Source organism: Artemia franciscana, chromosome 12, assembly GCF_032884065.1.
Source record: "Artemia franciscana chromosome 12, ASM3288406v1, whole genome shotgun sequence".
NCBI classification, from domain to species: Eukaryota; Metazoa; Arthropoda; class Branchiopoda; order Anostraca; family Artemiidae; genus Artemia; species Artemia franciscana.
In genome coordinates, this window is record NC_088874.1 from 40,870,730 (window position 1) to 40,894,755 (window position 24,026).

The 24,026-nt window shown below is 34.8% G+C and overlaps 1 protein-coding gene across 12 annotated transcripts in view; it reads left to right on the forward strand.

Annotated features, from left to right (window-relative positions):
- LOC136034132 (RIMS-binding protein 2-like) overlaps positions 1-24,026 on the forward strand; it is a 317,880-nt gene that overhangs the window by 25,474 nt on the left and 268,380 nt on the right. Inside the window, exon 1 of one of the 12 annotated variants that reach the window (XM_065715298.1) lies at positions 1,407-1,430. The exons of the other annotated variants lie outside the window; for them this stretch is intronic. The gene's annotated coding sequence lies outside the window, so the exon portion shown is untranslated. Of the gene's footprint in view, positions 1-1,406; positions 1,431-24,026 lie in introns of those variants that run through there. 12 annotated transcript variants of the gene reach the window in all.

Sequence of the window (24,026 nt, forward strand, 5' to 3'; positions counted from 1 at the left end):
AAAGAGGGGTTTATCAAATACCTTGCAACTGTGGATATTACTATGCTGACATCAGACCCATCAGAATCTAGATCAAAGAGCTAAAAGCTCAACTGGAATTTGTGACGAGGTCGGAAGAGCCAAGAGCCAAGAGCTCATATGGCATGAGTTCTAGCAAAATTCTAAACATTGATTTAAAAGGAAAATCAGAGGCTTAATGCAGGTTGGTATTTAAAATTAGGTCTCTAAGATATGAAGTCCCTCTAAATATTAAAATTCATTAAGATCCGATCACCCACTCGTAAGTTAAAAATACCTCATTTTTTTCTAATATTCCTCTCCCTTCAGCCTCCAGACGGTAGAATCGGGGAAAACAACTTCATCAAGTCAATTTGTGCAGGTCCCTGACACGCCTACCAATTGACATCGTCCTAGGACGTCCAGAAGCACCGAACTCACCGAAGCACCGGACTCCCCTAACTCCCGCGAAGAGAGCGGATTCAGTTACGTCAATCACATTTCTACTACATTTGCTTATTCTACCCACCAAGTTTTACCCGATCTCTCCACTCAAGATCCGATCACCCGTTCTTAATTTAAAAATACCTTAATTTTTCTAATTTTTCCGAATTAGCATCCCCCCTCCCAATTCCCCCAAAGAGAGCAGATTCAGTCCGGTTATGTCAATCACATATCTAGGACTTGTGCTTATTCTTCCCACCAAGTTTCATCCCGATTTCTCCACTCTAAGTGTTTTCCAAGATTTCCTGTTTCCCCCTCCAACTCCCTCAGCATCACCGGATACGGTTGGGATTCAAATTAAGAGCTCAGAGACACGAGATCCTATTAAGATCTGATCACCCATTCGTAAGTTAAAAATACCTCTAATTGTTTTCAATTTTTTCCTCTCCCTCCAGTCCCCCAGATGGTCGAATCGGGGAGACGACTGTTATCAAGTGAATTTGTGCAGGTCCCTGACATGCCTACCAATTTTCATCGTCCTAGCACGTCCAAAAGCACTGAACTCGCCAAGGTACTGGAAATCCCCCCAACTCCTCCAAAGAGAGTAGATCCATTCCAATTATGTCAATCACGTATCTAGAACTAGTGCTTATTCTTCCCATCAAGTTTCATCCCGATCTCTTCACTTTAAGCGTTTTCCAAGATTTCCAGTTTCCAAGATTTCTGTCTCCCCCGTCTAACCCCCAATGTCCTCGGATACGATTCGAATTAAAAATGGAAATAAAATTGGAAATGGCAATAGTATTGAACCAGTTACAAAAAGAGCTTTGAGGTAAGCTGCCAAAAAAAACAAACAAGATTAGCTTTGAAGACTTTAATCGCTTGTTCAACAATTAATCATTTTGTTCTGTTTTGCTTGAATGAATTTATCCTCTCACTTCATTTTATTTATCAGTCCTGGTTGAACTTTGTTGAAGTAAGGATGCTAGGTCTGTTTTAAAAAGTTTTTGAAAACATTACTAGTTTTAATTTTCGTATTTTAATGTAAGTTTGTATATATATAAATATATATATATATGTATATATATATATATATATATATATATATATATATATATATATATATATATATATATATATATATATATATATATATATATATATATATATATATATATATATATAATGAGAAGAGAAATCACCAGTGCAACAGCACAAACACATAAAAAAAAGGACAGAAGGAGAAAAGGAAGACTGTTTTCCTACATTAGTGATTAATATAGATCAGCATTTGAATGAGGCCTTAACCCTACTCATCCATACAATCACATAGGTCAAACAGCGTAGCCATACACAATCAACCATAAAGAATAATCCACGGACAGGCAGTCTTGTCGTCAGTAAGTACAAGTCGTCATTTACCAAACATAAAAAAAGACAAATAATTCAGAGGCAACAACCCAACACAAGGGCGCATCAGAAGAATACACACTTGCCTATAGGGTTTGGGCACTTTAAATTCTCTACCCAGGCAAGTGGCGTGCCTACCATAAATTCCCCATGGTATCCCTGTGTTAGGTATCACCCCCAAAATAAAAATCCCTATTGTTTCTACTTTGTGATTGTTTGATATGAAGAAATGCAGTATGGTCTTCGTCGCTATTTTCGTTATTTTTTCTTCAGGGAGACTAAGGTACAAGGGGTTTTTCTTAAAAAATTAACTTCTTATAAATTTTAGTTCAAGTTTTGGCTTTACTAAATTTCATAAAATCTTATTTTAAAAATATAATGAAAGAGACGGAGCATGATGTTTAAATTCAGCCGCTTAAATTTTGTCTCCTTTAGCTGTTCGATAGCGGTTCAATAACTAAAAGACCTATTTTAGCTGTAATTAACTGAATTTAAAAATTTAACTGTTTTTCAGAGTTTTGACGGTTTTCAGCAGTTGAAAGAGTTTAAATACAACAAGTGTTTTTGAAAATCATACAGGGTTCTAACATCTGGAGCAAATAATATAATTTAGCCTATAAATAACAATCAAAAATATTTATACCCGTTATCTTAATTGGAGTTTACCGCAATTGTCAAGCTATTTTTTTTTTAAGATGCGTAAATGCCTTAAAAGCTATTAAGGGTTAAATATACCGAATATTTTTTTATTGTTGTACAAAATGATAATTTTGTGTTTTTTGTTATTATTTTTACATATCATGAAGAATCAATCGCATTTTCCGTAAAATCTATTTTTGTGTTGCTCAAATAGAAACCATGTTAGCCTATTGGACACACACACATAATAACTCACGTCAGTAAAAATTCACAGTCCAACATAGCAGAACACTCTCCTCTTCCACACCAACCTGTCAACACCCTTGCCCTTTAGCCACTCCCATGAAATTTGATTTTCCTTTGACGCCTTTTTTATGACCTCTTCTCTCTCAGGACCCATCTAATTTTTGTTTGGCTGCAGAATGGATGGCCAATAAACACAATATTTGGTTATCAGTCAACCATCATCTGCGGTCTAGCCACCTTTCTTTTATTATAGCCACATCTAAAAACAAGGAAAAGGAAGGGGAAATGTGACGGACGGGAATGCCAAAGTGAGCTTCTTCATTAATCATCTGATGAAAAGAAGGACTTGTCCCCCTTTCAAAAATTGGGGACATTTTCTCAGGCTCTAAATTTAACAATTACTTAAATAATTAATATTAATTAATAAATAAATTATAAATTAATAATTATAAATTAATATTTAACACGTTAAATTTGATGAATTTTATATAATCTAAACAAACATCAAAATTCAATTCTTGTGATGTATCCATTGTTACCAAGACTCTGTTTCTTAGAGTTTTGGTTACTATTGAGCCGGATCACTCCTTATTTACATTTCGTTACCACAAATTGTTGGATCCTGGCGAGTCTCCTAGCGAATCAATTCCAAAACTGGTAACAATATGGCTGACACGGAAGTAGTCATAAGAAGAGAGACTGCTATAAAGGTGGCTTAGCCCCCTTGCCCTTTTACCCTTATTCAAATATAGAAGTAACGTACACCCTTAAGAGAAAATCATTAAAATTTTGTTTTCAGTAATTGCTTATTACTATCATATATTTTTGTCACATGTAAAAGTCTGATCCTTAAATAGAAGCATTTTTTTCCCTGCCAGCACTTTGGTAAAAAAGAGAAAAAAAGTGCTACATGTATTCGAAGACCGGCAGGTTAGTATCCAGGGAGGAGAAAGAGTAAGTAACCCCCATAAAAGGATAAGAGTCACAATAATTGCAGGATTGTAGGGGCAAAAATACTGATTGGAAGCCTAAATTTCGTTGAATCCCCCTCAAATATAAAATGGTATCCAACCTGCGGAAAGGATGGTACTAAAATTGAATTGGAGTTCGGTTCGGTAATTAACATGGCAATTTTTAATTAATTCCCAAACACACGAGTTTTTGAAAACCTTGTTCAATCGAAACTGCTTTGCGTTGAGAGACTACCCCTCGAAGTAAAAGTGTGAAATTTTCGCAATTTGCTGCTAAATGGGAAAACCTGAAATGAAGATAAATGGCTCGGAAGCTTTTTTTGCCTAACGTTGAGAATATGTAAACATGATTTTGTTTTTGCTGTTTTGTAAGCGTATTTGACTTGGCTTAGTTTTTTCTGCCCATTTGCACACATGATGACAAATACAATTGTTTAACAAAATTTTTGGTTTCAAATACATATATGACCAACAACACCCAAATTCTTTACGTTAATTTATTTGAAAGTAAATACACAAGTTCTGGGCACATACACAGCCACAAAAAATAGGAGAAACAAAATTCATTTTGTTTTCTTCATAAGTCACTCAGTATATATTTTATAATATATATTTAAATAAAAGCATAAGCCTATTTAAGATAGCAGCTATTGCTATTGCGTAAGATAGTTTTTTTTTTAAGTGTATACATGGCGAATAATCATCTTTGTTCTTCACGCAAAATGATTTGAACGTAGACATCTAAGTTTTGATGACACGGACACCAGTTAAAATATTTTCGAGTATGGGCCATATTCGAGCCATATTTTTCAGAGGAGAGTCAAGGTGTGAGAAAATATTATTAAATATTATTAAGTAAAAATATTATTTTTAAATAAATAAAAAACATTATTCTTCCAAAGTTGTAACTAACAAGATGAAAATGTTGCAGTTCTATTCATTTCTAATCTTAAGGGGAAGAGGTCTGTTTCGCTCTGTCCCCCGATGAGGTTTACCCTCCTTTCATATTGCTATTTAAAGCCTTGGGTACTTGTATAATGTTCTGACTAAACTCTGTTTTCTCTCTGTAATGAAATCGATTTCCCTTTGTATCTATTTGTGCACTCGAAGATAATCTGCTTAGCTTGAGCAAGATAAAATACTATGCAGGTATATTTTAATTATATATTTAATATATAGAAGTGGTTAGATATTTAATATAAAGAGTTCTGGGCGGCCTGCTTTCACTAATTCTCTGTTATAGTTTCTATAATTTGTAATTGAAGTATTATATTTTCATCATATTTTGGTATCTTTCATTATGATTAACCCAACTTCACTTTTTGAGTGTGGTCGGGATATCATATAAGTACCTAAACTTACGTTACTTAGCCTGAGCATGTGAAGGTATTCAGATAATTTCTTCAATCATATAGTCTTTCGAATTATATTTAAAATAAAATGAAGCATGATAGAGGGTAAAATTTTTAATTAGCTAATAAAAAAATATGTATATTAATAAAAGCCAAATATATCGAGTTCATACCCAGAAACATTTATCGACGGAACAAAAAAAGAAAAACTTGACTAAACAGTCAGGAATACAAGAAAAAGAGATGAAAGTAAAAATGTTGTTTGAAAAAATAAAAACGTAAAAACTAAAATCTGATAAACTAAATTTGTTTAACTCTAGTTTCAAACAAAATTTGGTATAAGGGAAAAACCATTGCACAGATCCAAGTGTGGCGTCACAAATTGCCGAAGATTGTTCTTTTAGGCCAACAGTCTAGGGCTAAACGGAAAATTGTTCGTCTGAGGCTAGGGTGGGAGGATGTCATAAAGAAAGATTTAAAGAAGATGGGAACTTCCCATTTCCTCTTTGAAATGGGAGGAAGTAAAGAGGGAAACTTTGAATAGATTGGGATGGAGGAGGAGCTTAAGTAGCTGTGTTGGCCTCAGGTGACTTGGCACTAGTAGTACTAGTGGCGTCACATGGCGTAGCTCCTCAAAATTGAATAAAATCTTGGTAGATGAGATTATCTTATAACAACTAATTTTATCCCCAAAGATAATACTAAGAAACTCTATAGAATCACTCCAAAACATTTAACTGTAGCTTGTGTATTAACGAAAAATGAAAAAGAAAACAATCCGCTCCCTTAGCAAAGAGAGCTTAGGACTAGTGGAGGATCTCTGGCTGACAGAGGTAGTTTACTTTCGCGTAGTTTTCACAAACATTGCTATGAAGCTCTCAGGCAAAACAAAGGCATGAAAGTCCATGCTACGAATCTACAAATCCGCGAAAAGGAAGCAAATTCTAGCCTTCTCATGAAATCCCGAATCTGTAGAATGAATTCCCACTCTTACCAGTTTGGACGATTGTATCAGTTGTCAATTTATAAATGCTAACGCCTTAGGTATTTAGAGTCCATTGATTCAGTCAACTCACCAGAATTGTATTTCCTTGTGTGGTTAAATTATTTACGTTTAATGGCCGAAAGGATTTCGCTTTCCTTAAAACTTGAATTCAAGATCATTAAATATGAAATTCACTCCATGCATATGACTTCATTGTTGTTGTTTTTTTCACTTATTTAACATAATAAACAAAAATTTTAAATATTAGAGATATAAATCACTATGCTAGGGGAAAATTTAAATTTTGCTAACGCGTAGAGATTAACTACACGAACATTCCTAAAGGCATCCTACATTTAAAAAAAAAAGAAAGAAACCTATATAAATATTCGTAGAAGCATCCTAGACTAACTAAAATAATACCAATTAAAAATTAGATAAAATAAAGACAATAGCCTTCTCATTAGCATCCCAGGGTAACAACCATGATCCAAGTACAACTCCATCCAACTCCACCCCTTCAACTGCTCCCCCCTCCAGTCCTGGAGGGGAGGAAATATATATATATATATATATATATATATATATATATATATATATATATATATATATATATATATATATATATATATCTAAACTAAACCCTTAACCAAAAACCCTGAAAAGATCACACAACAAAGTTTCATTATTGGTTGCTTCTTGAAAACAGTGATATTAATCCTTTCGTCTGAATGGAACACTACAACAAAAAGAAACTCTTACTTCATTGCATTCATCACTTTATATTGATTAAAATTTTAGAATCGCTTCCACTTTTGCTGAATCTCACTCCTCCACCGGCTGTCTGGATGTATCCTTAGGCTATTTTTATAAGTTAGGTGATCTTGTAGTTATTTTTTTTATTAATTTTTTTTATTGGCATTAATTGACATTAACAACCAGTTGCTGATAGAAAATACGGAAGAAAATCTAAACCAATAAAACTGGTAAACTTTGTATTTAGCCTAGGATCTTAACCAAAGCCCAGGGTAAGTGAACTTTCTGAATGGAACAAGAGATAAGCTTCGTAATTACCGAAACAAGTAAGAAAAAACAGAAACCAGTAAAAATAGTGATTGGTATAAGGCTATGTCCAAGAATTAGGGGGGGGGGGGCTGGGATGCAATGAACCTGAAACGGAATATTAACATTGGTAATCCTGGCGCAAGAATCAACTAACTACGACAACAGTACAGTGTATTTCCTCTTTTGAACTAAATCCTATCTTGTAAGACAAAATTTACATCGTTATATACAGAATTTTTCTTTAATGAATTTTGAATGGATTTTTAGTGTTGCCTCCCCCCTCCTTAAATCCATGGATATAGGCTTAGGCTATACAACAACATTTTCAGATTTTGTTCTTTTATCTATTAATTTCATCAGCAATTGTTAGTTGATAATGCCAGCTCGAAAAACCAACCAAATTGGAGCTAAACCCAGGTATTAGTGGAGTGGGGGCTGGTGTGCAGTTAAAGAGGAGCAACCTATTAAATATTAATTTCCAGATTTTTATAAAGTAAGAATTTTGTAATTGGAATGTTTAATTTTATTTCTGTAGATCGTAATTCTGAATAGGGGATAAACTGTACTGGTGCCAAATTTAATATATTGAAAATCTAAATCATAATCCAAAGAAATAAACTGATTCAGTTCAAGATCCCATCAAAGCTCCCTGAGATTTTCAAACAGTTCGTGGTAACGAATTTTAGTAGGGAGCGACCCGGCTCAATAGTAACCAAAACTCTAAAAAATGGAATTTTGATATCAATAGCTACATCAAAAGAATTGTATTTTAATGCTGATTTTAAATATATAAGTTTAATCAAGTTTAGTCTTACCAATCAAAAGTTACGAGCCTGAGAAAATTTGCCTTATTTTAGAAAATAGGGTAAAACAACCCCTAAAAGTCATAGAATGTGAACGAAAATCAGACCATCAGATTCAGCGTATCAGAGAACCCTATTGTAGAAGTTTTAAGCTCCTATCTACAAAAATGTGGAATTTTTTATTTTTTGCCAAAAGGCAGATCACGGATGCGTGTTTATTTGTTTGTTTGTTTTTTTGTTGTTTTTTTTCCCAGGGGTGATCGTATCGACCCAGTGGTCCTAGAACCTTGCGAGAGGGCTCATTCTAACGGAAATGAAAAGTTCTATTGCCCTTTTTAAGTGACCAAAAAATTGGAGGGTATCTAGGCCTCCTCCCACGCTAATTATTTTCCCAAAGTCACCAAATCCAAATTCTGAGATAGCCATTTTATTCAGCATAGTCAAAAAACCTTATGACTATGTCTTTGGGGACGACTTACTCCCCCACAGTCCCGTGGGATGGGCCACAAGTTACAAACTTTGACCAGTGCTTACATATAGTAACAGTTATTTGGAAGTGTACAGACGTTTTCAGGGGGATTGTGGGGGGGGGGGTTGATAAGAGGGAATATGTTGGGGGAATTTCCATCGAGGAACTTGTCATAGGGGAAGAAAATTTCCATGAAGGGAGCGCAGGATTTTCTAGCATTATTAAAAAAAAACAATGAAAAAATAAATATGAAAAAGTTTTTTCAACTGGATGTAAGAAGTAGCATTAAAACTTAAAACGAACAGAAATTATTACGTATATGAGGGGCTCACCTCCTCCTAATACCTCGCTCTTTACGCTAAAGTATTTTTAGTAATTTCAACTATTTATTCTACGGCTTTTGTGATTCAGGGGTCATTCTTAAGGAATTGGGACAAAATTTAAGCTTTACTGTAAAGAGCGAGGTACTGACGATGGGGTTAACCCTCTCATATACGTAAGAAAAACATGAGAATACAAAAGTTTGTTACGTAAGCTAATTTGTAAGTTACATTTATCTTTTACTAATAAAAATATTCGTAAAAAATTAAAAGTTCCAGTTACCTTTTTAAGTAACAAAAAATCGGAGGGCAACTAGGCCTCCTTCCCCACTCCTTTTTCTCTCAAAATCATTCGATCAAAACCATGAAAAAGCCATTTAGCCAAAAAAATAAATATGCAAATTTCGTTTTAATCATTCATCTGCGGAGAGCCAAAATCAAAACATGCATTGATTCAAAACGTTCAGAAATTAAACAAAAAAAAACAACAAGTTTTTTTTAACTGAAAGTAAGGAGCGACATTAAAACTCAAAACGAACAGAAATTACTTCGTATATGAAAGGGGCTGCTTCCTCATCAACACCCCGCTCTTTACGCTAAAGATTTTTACTGTTTTAAAAATTAGAGTTGAGAGAAAGAGTCAAGCTTTAGCGTAAAGAGCGGGGCATTGATGAGGAAGCAGCCCCTTTCATATACGAAGTAATTTCTGTTCGTTTTAAGTTTTAATGTCGCTCCTTACTTTCAGTTAAAAAACTTGTATTTTTATTTAATTTCCATCAAGAAGGACTAGATTTGTAAACACTGGGCTGTGGAAAGAGAAATAGCTGAAAATCAAAATGAAAATCAATAAACCACATTGAGTATCAGTTGCCCTATTACAGAAACATGTGGAGTAATTGGTTTTGGAGGGGTAGGGGGTAGGAGGGTTTGAAAGCAATGGTGCATTATATTGAAAATATAAGACATCATCAACTAGATATTTTGGAGAGGCCAAGCCCCTCAAAACTGTTTGGAAGGAAGCACAACTTAAAAACTGAAATATCGATGAATTTTCCGAATAGTATACGAAAGGCTTGACATATCTTAGGAGGGAAAAATTGAACGATTACTTTCTATAAGTCCTTGAGTCCTTTGGGTCCTTGTCTGAACTCAAAGAACAAAGGGAGGAATGGAGCGATTTATTTGAGCAGAGATTTAGAGAAAACACAAAATAGGGGGATTATACGAAAAACCTAAGTAACAATAAATAAATATTAATGTTCCTGGGGCAAGTCCGTATCTAGGAGAGAGGGAGGGTTTTGAACTCTCCTAACCCAAGATGTTTGTCCAACTCGTAAAATCTTTGCAAAAATAAATACAATTTTTTATGCGTTTTTAGAAGTTTTTGTAGGCCCCTCCCCCGAAAAATCCTTTTGTAAACTCCCTCCAGCTGAAAAAAAATCCTGGATGTGGCCCTGTCCTGGGGGCGTCTGAACGAAGGTAACCACGCGTCTATCACAACCACCCACCTCTCAGTCTGTTCATGCCTAACAGAAGCGACTAAGAGAATTGTGTTGTAGGGTTGTTTTTACTGAATGTAAGTTTGTCCCACCATAGAAAAGGTTAGTTGAAAGTCATGGTGGGGAAAGGGTGGATGGGATATTATAAATTTAAAGTCACTTTGAATTAGCGTAAATATAATTTAAGAACCTCTCCTTGTTAATATTTTTTGTCAAAACTATACTAGAGGATCCTCGGCCATATATATAGTTTAGGCAATTGATTTGGTGGGAGCTGCGAGGATTCTGGAAAATCTTTGTAAGGGCCAAATTTAGGTGCTCTTCTAACTAACCGTACATTAAACAAGGAGCTGTAAGCAAATGAATAATGTGGTTCGATCTCGCTTTCTAGGCTATAATGGAGGAAAGGCTCATATGACAAGGTCATTTTAAAGGATGAAATAGAAGATGTTGCCAAAGATTTTGCTTTTTAGCCATCCATATGGGACCAAATAAAAAGTAGGGTATCCTCGAGCGTGTGGAAATAGGTCATAAGAAAGGATTTGGAGGGAATTATATCTTTATCGAAAATGGCAAAGAGTGAAGGTTTGAATAAATTGGGGTAGATGGCCTGTGCAGCTGTGCTGGCTTCTGGTGACTTAGTGATGAAGGGGGTTATCGCTAGTAGCAGGACTTTAAGTGGCTAGTATTAGGGTCCAGTAATTTGTTACTGATAGGGTAATCATAATAGTCGTTGAATATGGGAATGTTGATACTAATTATACAGAACAATACCTTATACAATCATAAAGAGATTTTTCAAGGGGGGAGGGATTTTCTGAAGTTGAAAATTTCCTTGTGGGAATTTTCCACGGAAGAAATTCTCCATGGAGGATTTTCCCATGGGAGAAGCATTCCAGGGAAGTCTCTGTTGAGGGGTATCTCCTGCAAAATTTGGGAAATGATCAGAAACTAAATACAAACAAGTGTTTTTTCAAATGAAATCAGGCTAGGGGCAATTTTCCGGGCCGAATTTTCTGGGTGAAAATTTGGGAAATTTTCAGCAAGAATGGAACGGCCCTCGGAAAATTTTCCAGCCATTATTTTACACAGTAGGAACTTACCATGGAGGATTCTTTGTGAAGAGGATTTTCCGTAGAGGGGGGAAGCGGTTTCTGTCGGCTTTAGTTGAAAAGTGATCAGAAATCAAACAGTTCGTGGTAACGAACTGTAGTAAGGAGCGACCCGGCTCAATAGTAACCAAAACTCTAAAAAATGGAATTTTGATACCAATAGCTACACCAAAAGAATCGCATTTAATGCTGGTTTTAAATATATAAGTTTCATCAAGTTTAGTCTTACCCATCAAAAGTTACGAGCCTGAGAAAATTTTCGTTATTTTAGAAAATAGGGGGAAACGCCCCCTAAAAGTCATAGAATCTTAACGAAAATCACACCATCAGATTCAGCGTATCGGAGAACCCTACTGTAGAAGTTTCGAGCTCCTATCTACAAAAATTTGGAATTTTGCATTTTTTGCCAGAAGGCAGATCACGGATGCGTGTTTATTTGTTTTTTTGTTTTTTTGTTTTTTTTCTTTTTCCCAGGGGTGATCGTATCGACCCAGTTGTCCTAGAATGTTGCAAGAGGGCTCATTCTAACGGAAATGAAAAGTTCTAGTGCCCTTTTTAAGTGACCAAAAAAATTGGAGGGCACCTAGGCCCCCTCCCACGCTAATTATTTTCCCAAAGTCAACGGATCAAAATTCTGAGATAGCCATTTTATTCAGCGTAGTCGAAAAACCTTATAACCATGTCTTTGGGGACGACTTACTCCCCCACAGTCCCCGTGGGAGGGGCAACAAGTTACAAACTTTGACCTGTGCTTACATATAGTAATGGTTATTGGGAAGTATACAGGCGTTTTCAGGAGGATTTTTTTGGTTTGGGGGAGGTGTTGAGAAGAGGGGGATATGCTGGGGGAACTTTTCTTCGAGAATTTGTAATGGGAGAAGAAAATTTCCATGAAGGGAGAGCAGGATTTACTAGCATTATTTAAAAAAAAAAACAATTAAAAAATAAAAGTGAAAAAGCTTTTTCAGCTGGAAGTAAGGAACAGCAATAAAACTTAAAACAAACAGAAATTATTAACCATATGAGGGGCTCACCTCCTTCTAATACCTCGCTCTTTACGCTAAAGTATTTTCAGTAATTTCAACTACTTATTCTACGGCTTTTGTGATTCAGGGGGTCATTCTTAATGAATTGGGATAAAATTTAAGCTTTAGTGTAAAGAGCGAGGTACTGACGATGGGGCGAATCCCCTCATATATGTAATAAAAACATGAGAATACAAAAGTTCTTTACGTAAGCTAATTTATAAGTTACGTAAATCTTTTACCAATAAAAAGATACGTAAAAAATTAAAAGTTCTAGTTGCCTTTTTAGTTAACCAGAAAATCGGGGGGCAACTAGGCTTCGTCCCCCGCTCTTTTTTTCTCAAAATCATTCGATCAAAATTATGAGAAAGCCATTGAGCCAAAAAAAAAAAAAAAAATATGCAAATTTCGTTTTGATTATTCCTCTGCGGAGAGCCAAAATCAAAACATGCATTTGATTCAAAAACGTTCAGAAATTAAATAAAAAAAACAAGTTTTTTTAACTGAAAGTAAGGAGCGACATTAAAACTTAAAACGCACAGAAATTACTTCGTATATGAAAGAGGCTGCTTCCTCATCAACGCCCCGCTCTTTACGCTAAAGTTTTTTACTGTTTTAAAAAGAAGAATTGAGAGAAAGAGTCAAACTTTAGCGTAAAGAGCGGGGCGTTGATGAGGAAGTAGCCTCTTTCATATACGAAGTAATTTCTGTGCGTTTTAAGTTTTAATGTCGCTCCTTACTTTCAGCTAAAAAAACTTGTTTTTTTTATTTAATTGAATAAAAGAACAGTTTGTTAAACTTAAGCTAAGGAGCAACATTAAAACTTAAAAAGAAAAAATATTACACCGTACATGAGGGGGACTTCGCTTTTTGCGCTAAACTCTAACTTTATGTCCCAATTTTTAAACTGAAATAAACTGGGAATTGACTTGGTGTTTTTTTTTTTTTTTTTTTTTTTTTTTTAATTGGGTTGTTTAACTGGAATAAAATATTTTTTAATAACTAAAAACTTTATTTTGAACGTCGAAGCATTGAAGAGGGGGCAGTCCCCCTCATACACTGAATAATTTCTGCTCATTTTAAGTTTTAATGTTGCTCCCTACTTTCAGTTGAAAAAAACTTGTTTTTTTTTATAATAACGAAACGGTTTAAGAAAAGTTTTTAGGTTTCTTTCATTTTTTTTAGTTTATTTCTTTTTGTGTTTTCAATCTTAAATTGTAACAGCTTATCTATTTTAATTCTCAGTAGTAAAGCTCCCCTGTTCTATTCAGAGCTGGTCCCACGGGCAACCCAGACATTTACCCCACGGTGCCGTGGATTGGGGTGCGCTGCATCTGGGGAATTCTCCCCCTTTGATACAACTTTTCACTTTGATTCGACTTGTTTTGCATATATTTGAGTCGAGAGGGGGCGCTGCATTTAATTTTTCCCCGTATACCACCAACCCTAGGAACGGCTTGTATTGGGCAAGGGCTAAAAATCATATATATGATCATTTAATCTTTGTTATTTTTTTCAACTTCAGTTGATTTACAATGATCCACCTGAGTTCCAGCTATGTTTATGTGTTTTCTATAATCCTTTTTCCTCGCTTAGTTAGTTTTTGCGTAGTTAGGACCAATGAAGCATCCAGAGGGGGGCTGCGAGTTTTGACCCCCCCCCCCTGAAATTTTGTCTGACTCGTGAAAACATAGCAAAAATGTTTATAAGCAAATTTTGGATGCCTTTTTTAAAGTTTTTTACTGTACGTCAATTCTTGCCAGAATTCTTTTTGATTATTTTGAGTAAAAATCAGAGGATAAATAAATATACACAAACCGGTCAAGAAATATGCCTCGCATCAACAGTTTTTTTTTGCAAATCAGTGAAAGTAAAAAAGTAAGAATTTGGTTTCATAGAGCATGAGAAGCGTGCAAAATGACCGCAGTGGCAGTCAAGCGTTTCCAAGAGTACCACAGTCTTTCTTTGATTTGCGGTCTCAATAGTAAGATATCAGACTTCCTAGGCTCTTATTTGCATATACTATTCTTGTTATACTTTCATCCCCCCTATTACACCATTCTATATACACTATTTTAATAGTGTATATTATATAAATTAGTGTATTATGCCTATACACACTATTTTTCGACAAAAAACACTTGTGTCCTTCAGTCCTTGGGTCGAGAGAAGCGAGAAAAAAGAGAAGAAAACTGAGAAATGAGAAGTTGGTTTCCTTTAAAAAAAACTACCAGCAAACTTTTTTTTCCAAACTGCACGAAACTTACCAGTAAGTAATTGGGTCAACACAATCCTCAAGTATAAAATTACATGTCGGAAGCACGGTTCCCCAAAAACCAAGCCTAGGCTTATTTTTCTATTGGCTTGAAACTATTATTATTTTAATATTTAAATCATAATTTATTATACATTAATTACATATATTATGAGATTAAAAACATGTTCTTTTTTAATAAATGGCTGAAACGTATATTTATTTAGACAGAAAAAAACAGCAAAAAAATATAGCTTAAAAAGATTCATTTAATAAAATGGTAAATTTGAAAATTTCTAGACATATGAATATTCACTAGTATCCAAAGAATAAGCGGTCAGAATAGCTTCAACCCAACAGAAGAAGAAACATTTTGAATTCATCCGAATAATAACCCCCAAAATCCAGCATATTAATTCTTAGACAGAAGAACTTTAAAAATTAATAAGCATTCCTAATATTAAACAATACTAAAATTGTGCTAGTTAAATATTTTCTGGAATTAATTTGAAAAGCTAATCCAGAAACTAAATTTCCAAAGAAAAACCCAAAAACCCAAGAGGAACAAAAATAAAGTCATGTAACAGCTCCAAAATAAAATGATCAGAAATTGCTATCAATAAATAAATAATACCCAAAATAAAAACAGACTAAAATGAATCATCACATCAAACGTAAAGATTACAGATAAATGAATCCTATAATGAAGAAAAATCAAAACAAATAATCAGTCCACGATTAAAAAGAACAGAAATTCCCACAAACAGGTTTACCCCTGTCGTCCTTTAAATGTTCCATTGGCCAGGTCGTCGTTTGAGCTTTTCTGATAATTAAATAAAAAAAAAACTATTTTTTTTAGCTGAAAGTAAGGAGCGACATTAAAACTTAAAACGAACAGAAATTACTCCGTATATGAAATGGGTTGTGTCTCCGCAATCCCTCGCTCTTTACGCTAAAGCTTTTAATTGTTTTAAAAAGTAGAATTGTGGCAAAGAGTCAAACTTTAGCGTAAAGAGCGAGGGATTAAGGAGGTGACAACCCATTTCATATACGGAGTAATTTCTGTTCGTTTTAAGTTTTAATGTCACTCCTTACTTTCAGCTAAAAAAATTAGTTTTTTTTTATTTAATTTCTGAACGTTTTTGAATTAATGCATGTTTGGTTTTGGCTCTCCGCACGTAAATTATTAAAATGAAATTTGTATATTAATTCTTATTTTGGCTAAATGGCTTTCTCTTAGTTTTGATCAGACGATTTTGGGAAATAAGGGGTGGAGAAAGAGGCCTAGTTGCCCTCCAATTTTTCGGTTACTTAAAAAGGCAACTAGAACTTTTAATTTTTAACGAACGTTTCTATTAGTAAAAAATATACGTAACTTAAGAATTAACTTACGTAACAAACTTTCATAACCTTATATTTTTATTATGTATACGAGGGGGTTTGTACCCTCGTTAATACCTCGCTCTTTACACTAAATCGTAAGTTTTGTCCCAATTCTTTAAGAATGCCCCTGAATCAGAAAGGCCGTAGAATAAATAGTTGAAATTACTAAAAATACTTTAGCATAAAGAGCAAGGTATTTATCTCCTCCTAAAGCCCTCCTTATGCAAAGTATTTTTAGAACCCCTCATATGCGTAATAATCTCTGTTCGTTTTAAGTTTCAATGCTACTTCTTCCTTTCCTTTGAAAAAACGTTTTCATGTTTATTTTTCATTGTTTTCTTATAGTAATGCTAGAGAATCCTGCGCCCTTTTCATTGAATTTTTCTTCCCCCATGACAGATTCCTCCAAGGAAAGATCCTCCAACATAGCCACCTCTCCTCAGCCCCACCCCCAAACAAAATAAAATCCCCTGAAAACGTCTGTACACTTCCCAATAACCATTACTATATGTAAACACTGGTCAAGGTTTGTAACTTGCAGCCCCTCCCCCAGGGATTGTGGGGGAGTAAGTCATCCCCAAAGACATAGTTGTTATGGTTTTCGACTATGCTGAACAAAATGGCTATCTGAAAATTTTGATCCGTTGACTTTGGGAAAAAAATGAGCGTGGGAGGGGGCCTAGATGCCCTCCAATTTTGTTGGTCACTTAAAAAGGGGACAAGAACTTTTTATTTCCGTTAGAATGAGCCCTCTTGCGACATTCTAGGACCACTTGGTCGATACAATGAACCCTGGAAAAAAAAAAAAAAAAAAAAAACACGCACCCGTGATTTGTCTTCTGGCAAAAAATACAAAATTCCACATTTTTGTAGATAGGAGCTTGAAACTTCTACAGTAGGGTTCTCAGATACGCTGAATCTGATGGTGTCATTTTTGTTAAGATCCTACGACTTTTAGGGGGTGTTTTTCTAAACACCCCTATTTTCCTAAATAAGGCAAATTTTCTCAGGCTCGTAACTTTTGATGGGTAAGACTAAACTTGATGAAACTTATATATTTAAAATCAGCATTAAAATGCAATTCTTTTGATGTAGCTATTGATATCAAAATTCCATTTTTTAGAGTTTTGGTTACTATTGAGCCGGGTCGCTCCTTACACAGTTCGTTACCACGAACTGTTTGATAAGATACAATTTAGACACTTTTTTAAAAATAAATTTAACGATGGAAAATCAAAATTAGTGGGACTCCCCCGACTTTCTGATAAAGAAAAAGTACATAAGCTCCATTGACACACAAACTATCTTGAGGGTCTGAGAGGGAGGGGGGTAGCGCGATCCTTATTTCCAAAGGTTATTAGCCTTGTAGTATTGTTTTTCTGTTCTAAAAAATAAGAAACTCGTTACTCGAAATAAAAATCTTTAAAAGTAAAGTGTAAATGAAGGCTTTACTGAGTCTTCGACTCATATTCGCTCTCAACGTCTTAAGACGCCTCAGTAAGCGAATTTCTGCACGTTTTAAGTTTGTTTTTATTAGTCATTCTGATTTTGTTCTTTTTGGGTTTCATTTGTTCATTAATATTAATTTCTGCTCGTTTTAAGCCTGGGTTATTGTCCGCCTGTGTGTCTACTGGTCTTAGTTTCTAATAGGGCTCTTTGCTTCTCTTTGAAAACAGTTTTTTTTTTAATCAGTTTTTTCTTAATTAACTGCAGGTAAAACAGAACTTATGTACCCGTGGGTACATAAAAAATGATTGTAGGTACAAGAATAATGATATTAATTTCTGCATGTTTTAAGCCTGGGTTATAGTTTGACTTTGTTTTTACTGGTCTAAGGTTCTAATATGGCTCTTTGCTTCTCTTTGAATAGTTTTTTTTATTTAACAGTTTTTTCTTAATTAACTACAGGTAAAACAGAGCGTATATATCGTGGGTACAAAATATCATAATTTTGTATTTTCAGTTGTATTTTAATTTGATTTGGAGGAACTTCTCTAAACCGCTTTCCTCTCAAAATGTATCTATAGTGTCTCTTAGTCTAATAAGTGATTATGCTAAAAAATTCGCTTGCAACGGGAATCAAGTAACGTTTCTGTAACTACCGTGCTCACTCTTCTCACATTTTTTAGAAAACAGCTTTAATCAAAGTTTTTCTGAAATGATTATGTACTTCCCCTTTTACGATGGCCGTGTTCATTATTTTTAGTAATTTATCTCTAATTTCACAACCACCATCTCATTTACCAAACCTTGAGCACCTGAGGACTTTTTGTCCTTAATTGTTTCAACCCTTTTAATACTGTCCTAACTTCTCCCAGTCAATAAATATTCCTTCTATTCCAAATTTATGAACATTTTTCATTCTTTTCTACAAGATTTTGAACAAATTTGTCATGGTTTAACACATTTTCAAAACGTGCTGCCCATCTCTCTTTAACACTTTTCTTATCACTAATTCAGGTCCCGTTCCTAACTCTAACTGGGACAAATCCAGAATGTCTCAGTTTCTTAGTTTCTCAACATTTCAACACACTATATTACAATTATGCCATCTGGCTGCTCAACATTTCAGTTTTCTCAACATTTCAACACATTATTGTATTATTATGCCATCTGGCTGTTCAACATTTCAGTTTTAAAGTTTCTCAATATTTCAATACACTATATTACTATTATGCCATCTGGCTGTTCAACGTTTCAGTTTCTCAGTTTCTTAACATTTCAACACACTATATTATTATTATGCCATCTGGCTGCTCAATATTTCAGTTTCTCAACATTTCAACCCACTATATTACCGTTATGCCAACTGACATGCTCAACATGTCAGTTCTTCAATATTTCCGCACACTATAGGGATTATAACTTGCCTCCCATCTGCCTCTTGCCTCCCAGAGGTATCTTCTGCTAGTTCGTAAGCTATTCCTGTAATTATTACATTCATCTTTGACATTGTCAAATTCTGTTCTCCCCAGTTTCATGTCCAAGTGTCTATGGATAGAGAACGCCTATTTCCTCTGGGAAAGTGCATTAGGCTTTTTTTTTTTATAAAGGGTTAGATAATAAAAAAAAAATAATAAAAAAGTTGCAACGGCTTTTACGAAAAAAAGCAGGCACCTTTCGGATTTTTTTATATTTTCTTATGTTTCTTATTGTTTTTATGTTTTAAAATTGATTTTATTTTTGACCCGATGGAAGCCCTGATTCTTAAAATTAGTGTTTCGCTTAATCCTTTGCGGAAAGTTGGAATTCTAAGGAGGCACTTGTTTTGCAGAAAAAACGGATACTAATACTAGGAATATCGTAGGTATGATGTGGTGAAATCGCAACTACATCTACCCTATCTTACTAATTTATATTAGATATTTATTAATCGTTCATCCAGAAATTCCAATTTGTTGGTGTTTGACCTTTCCATAGCGTAACATAAATAGACGTAACCTACAATTCAAAGTAACGCTAAAGTTACTTTGTGCTGCCTAACTTAAGAAATAATTTCGTCAATAGGGTTACGTAGTATAAACTCGTAAATTATGCTGGTTTGGAAGATTCTACCGAGTAGTGTGAGCGGACCATTATTATTTTTTCTAAAATTATAGGTAGCGCTTAAGATAGCAAAAGAAGATTCGTGCTTTGTCTTCCGTAAACTCCTGTTGAATAGGAAAACGATTGCCTTCTCGTCCATGACTTCTCATGTGAAGGAACCTAGATTTAAAAACAACGCAAATTATTCAATCAGAACTAGACTGACTTGTAAAGATTGAAAGAAAGGGTTTAGTTTATTTCCGTGTGATTAACCAACGGTAAAAGTGTCTTTTCCTTCATTTTTGGCAATTGTTACCCTACAAGGAATAGGCAAAATTCTGATAATAAGTAGTAGCAGAAGTATTCATTTGAAAGAAATTGACCTTGTGACATAGATTAAAGAGAATAGTTATATGTGTCATGATAGAGCTAAATAAGAGCATTTGTCGAACTGTTAATGGTAATGAACTGTAAGTAAGAAGCAATTCAACCGAATAGTAACCGAAATTCTAAAAAACAGAATTTCGATAACAATTGATACATCAAAAGAATTGAGTTTTTATGCTGATTCCAGATATATGAAATTCATTAAATTTAACGTTACGCATCAAAAGCTACCATACTGAGAGAGTTTGTCTGATTTTTGAAAAAGAGGGGAAACACACATAAAAATTCAAGCCATCTTAATGAAAATTAGACCACCAGATTTAGCATATCAGAGAATCATACAGTAGAAATTCCACATCCCAAGCTACAAAAATGTGGAATTTTGTGTTTTTTGCCAGAAGAAAGATCACGAATCCGTGTTTATTTGTTGCTGTTTTTTCCCATAGGTGATCTTATCGAACTAATGGTCCTAAAAGTTAGAGAGAGGGCTCATTCGGAATTAAATGAAAAGTTTTAGTGTACTTTTTAAGTGACAAAAAAATGGGAGGACACGCATCCCCCCCCTACTGGCGCCTTTTCCCCCCAAAAGCATCTGATCAAAATTTTGAGATTGCGATTTGGTTCAGCTTAATTGAAAAGTCCAATAACTATACCCCTGGGGATGACATGAGCAGAGCCACTTAGTAAAGGGCTGTAAATTATGTAATTTGACCATTAGTTATAATAGCATTTTTTATTGGGGTCATATAAGAGGATTTTTTGGCAAGGAATTTCCTGAGACGGGACTTTCCACAGGAAAAATATTACCTGAGGAGGAAAGCTTCCAGTGGTAATTTTCCAGGGGAAATTTTACGCGAGGCGAATTTTTAGGAATTTACATACGTAATTCTTTTTTTTTCATCTTAGGCCTACTTCATCTTCGGCTGCTCAATTTTAAATGTTATGAAATAAAAAAAAATAGTTTTTTTAACTGAAAGTAAGGAGCGACACTAAAACTTAAAACGAGCAGAAATTACTCCGTGTATGAAAGGGGCTTTTCCCTTCTCAACGCCCCGCTCTTTACGCTAAAGTTTGACTCTTTCTCTCAATTCTACTCTATTAAACAGTAAAAAAATTCAGCGTAAAGAGCGGGGCGTTTTCCTCCAAGTAAAGATCCTCATCCAAGGAAAGATCCTCCCACGTAGCCCCATCCCCTTAACCTTCCCCCCCAACCAAAATATCCTCCCGAAAACGTCTGTACACTTCCCAATAACCATTACTGTATGTAAACACTGGTCTAAGTTTGTAACTTGTAGCCCCTTCCCCGGGGACTGTGGGGGAGTTAATCATCCCCGAAGACATAGTTTTTAAGTTTTTCGACTATGCTGAAAAAAATGGCTACCTCAAAATTTTGATATGTTGACTTTGGGAAAAAAACAAGCGTGAGAGTGGGCCTAGGTGCCCCCCAAATTTTTCGGTCACTTAAAAAGGGTACTAGAACGGGAAAAAAACAACAAACGAAAAAAACCCAAATAAACACGCACCCGTGATAGGTCTTCTGGCAAAAAATACGAAGTTCCACATTTTTGTAGATAGGAGCTTGAAACTTCTACAGTAGGGTTCTCTGATAAGCTAAATCGATGGTGTGATTTTCGTTAAGATTCTATGACTTTTAGGGGGTATTTCCCCCTATTTTCCAAAAAGGCAAATTTTCTCAGGCTCGTAACTTTTGATGAGTATGACTAAATTTGATGAAACTTATATATTTAAAATCAGCATAAGAATATGATTCTTTTAATGTATCCCTCAGCATAAAAATTCTGTTTTTTAGATTTTGTTTACTATTGAGCCGGGTCGCTCCTTACTTCAGTTCGTTACCACGAACTGTATGAATTGTCCGGGTTAAGTTCTAAGCTTTGAGGGAATAGTTCGGGGGGATTTTCCAGTTGGTAGGGGTAGAGATTCTCTGCGGGAAGAATGTCCGTGGGGAATTTTCCACGGCATGAGTTTTCCCCGCGGGGGAAGGGAAGGGTATTTTCCGGGATAATTTTCCATGTAGGGAGGTTTCCTGCATGACAAAAAAAGGATCAGGATATATATTAAAAAAGCAGTTTTTAGCATATAAAAGGAAGGAGAATTTACCAGGGGGAATTATAGGGGAGAGACTTTCTGGGGTAATTTTTAGAGATCTGGAAATTGTTCAGGGGAATTGTCCATTTGGATTTTATGGGGGATGAATTTTCCATTATGGAATTTTTAATGGAAGAAACTTTTCGTAATGGTGGGATTTCATAGCGTAGATTTTCTAAGGGGGAAGGCGGATTTCCCAGTATGATATTAAAAACGATAAGAAATTCAGTAAAATATTTTCTTCTAGCGAAAGTAAAAAAAAAACATCAAAAGTAAAACGAGCAGAAATTATTCCGTATATTAGGGAAGGGGGCTGCTCTCTCCTCAGCCACTCACTCTTAACACTAACGTTTAAAATTGTGTCCCAATTCATTAAGACTAATTCCCGAAACACAAGAGCCGTTTAATAGCAAGTGAGGGACTGAGGAGGGAGCATTCCCCGTCATATGCACAATGATTTCCGGTGGTTTTAATTTTTAATATTGCTTCTTACCTTCAGTTGAAAAAAAATATTGCTTTTATTTTATTTATATCATAACAAAAGCCACTTAGGTGGCTCTAGTTAGCGTTTTTAATTCAACACATAAAGACTGGATTCTCTTACACAAAAAGTATCACTTTTAAAAAGTGATAAAAAGTTCACTTTTTTGAAAGAGTTGAAAGAGTTGAAAGACTGAAAGAGTTGACTACGTTCAAAAGTTTTGTAGGTGAATTGATAAATAAAACAGGTGCAATTTTTCTACTTACTAAATATATTAAACTCTAAATGCTTCATGGGAAGAACTATGCCGAACTATGTCAGGAAGAAAGAGGGGTTGAGACTACTCTGGATCCTTACCCTTCCAGATGAATTGACCATCCATAGGTTGGCTACTGCACTTAAAGATAACAATTTAGCTTATCCTCTAGTCTGAAATAATAATAATAACAACATAATCCTTGCTTCATGAACTTCAGTATGTTTTAATTTAATCAATTTTTAGGGTCGCTTCTATTTTTACCACACCCCCCTTCCCTGTTGCCTGGATATAGCAAAAGATAAAAAATGAACGTTTCCTGACTTTACTACCTTCTTTTTCTTTTTATTGGTGTTCACCATCCATTGGTAAAAAATAGGTATGAATAAAATTCAAATCAATTAGATGGGAAATTACAATTAGCTTATTTAAATTGAAAGTACACTGCATCCAGACGTAACTAAATCCCAGGAAGGGAGGGAATAAATTAGAAGGGCTCATACTAAGATATTACATCTTCTTAAAAAAGAATATACTAATGGATCGGGACCCTGGGGACAAACAAAATAGCATATGCCTTAAAAAGGGAAAAAATAAATAAAAGGGGGAAGGGAACAAGAGTGAATGCAAAGAGGAAAAAACAGTGGACAGATTAATTAGACTGCATCTATGGTACTTTCCCGAGAGATTTGACCTTAGCCTTCCTGATTCCTCAGCTTTGAAAATTTTGAATGATATATCTCCTACAAAAAAATCGCCTAAGAACAAAAAAAACCATGCCAATGAAATAGAACCCAGGGTGACAAACAAGGATATACCTGAAAAAAAGATTAAAAGGAGAGTGAATACTAAGCAGGAAGAAGCAGAGGACATAGTAAGATAAGCTACGATTCTATTTTTGTTTTTTTTAAGCAAGGGTGCCAATTCACGGAAATGAACAGGGAAGAGCAAGGATTTTTTCTTTCAACGAAAATGCAAAAACATTTTTTTTTTCCAAAAGTATAGAGGAGAAGGACATGTTTTTTTTTAATTTCAATGAAAATACCACCAAAAGATATTTGTCAAAATCTAAAGAGGCAATGAAATATGGAGGGATTTATTATTTTTTTTTTCAATGGCAGTACCAAGAAAAGATATTTGTCAAAATTGAAAGAGGCAATGAAATTCAGTGAGAAATTGTCCCTCTCCTAAATTACAGGCTCCCTCAACTCTCCAATTTCTTATATTTGAAACCTGGCTCCTATGGAATGGTTCACTATTGTAGCCAGTATGATCTTGACCTGGAGACAAATTC